Source organism: Hipposideros armiger, unplaced genomic scaffold (assembly GCF_001890085.2).
Source record: "Hipposideros armiger isolate ML-2016 unplaced genomic scaffold, ASM189008v1 scaffold_447, whole genome shotgun sequence".
In the NCBI taxonomy this organism is placed as follows: Eukaryota; Metazoa; Chordata; class Mammalia; order Chiroptera; family Hipposideridae; genus Hipposideros; species Hipposideros armiger.
Window position 1 is genome coordinate 1 of NW_017731797.1, and position 1,234 is coordinate 1,234.

Here is a 1,234-nt window from a genome sequence, read left to right on the forward strand (position 1 = left end):
TGGCAGGGGAAAGCAGGGGAAATGCAGAATTAATATTTCCCTGTCTGTTTTCCAGAAGGGAAAGCAGCCGCTTTGGCTTCAGGATGTGTATAGACCTCTCAGTGCCACACGCAAGAAAAACCTGACACAGAAAACACGTGATCGAGATTCTTTGGATGAGGATCAGGATAACGAGTAAATGATTGGGGACAATTTAGAATTCCTCTCTAAAATGAGGACATGATGAATAATTTAACTGTGCCTTTCAACATTAAAAGCCTTGGCATTCCTATTCTTCCCCCAGGGAGCTCGTAGAAGTCGTAATAGACTAGAGTCCAGTTACAAAACAGTCTACTGATGAGCCAGGTGACGAAAGTGAGACAGCTCATGACAACACCTCGGACTGAACCCTGTCCTGCACGTGTTTTATAAAATTGGCATTTCAGCATTTTTGGTCTAATAGTTGTTTTTCTTGTATTAAAATATATAAATCTGGGCGGCTGGATAGCTCAGTTGGTAAGAGTGCGAGCTCTGAACAACACAGCTGCGGGTTCGAGTCCCACATGGGCCAGTATGTTGCACCTGTAAGCTGCGCCCTCTACAGCTAAGATTGTGAACAATGGCTCGACTTGGCGCTGGGCTGCTGAGAGTGGCCACCGGCCGGTGGACGGCATGAGCTGCTGTGAGCTACTGTAAGCTGCCGTGAGCGGTCAGCCTATGACCAGTGACCGACTGCCTTAGTCGGTTAGACTGCAATGATCATAATACCAACATGGGCCAGTGTGCAGCATCCTCCACTACAGACTGAGAACAATGGCTCGGAGGTGGGGGAGAGAAAAAAGGGGAGGGGAAGTGGGGGAAATATATAAATCCATAACCAACTCTGGCCAAGCAGTAAGGAATTAAAATATAAACAATTAAATCTTTGTATAAAATAACAAGGGTCGTTGATGAGAAAAGCAGGGCTGAGGTTTGACCCTGTGGTAGCCAGTACTTCCTCCAGAGGCAGTGCAGGCAAAGAAGCACGAAGAGGGGCTTCTCTTCCTCGTTTCCCCGGAATAGTCACCCCCTGGGAACTGGAGACACATCGTCCCTAAGGGGTGTCGGTTACTAAGTCAAATAACCACTCATTCAGGTGCTCTCTCCCCGGTTCACCAAGTACCAGTTATGTACAACATACTTGACCTCCTGCCCAGCGAGGACCATCCACTTCTGACCCCTCCCATGAGGTCTTTGGGGCTGCCGGGATATTTGG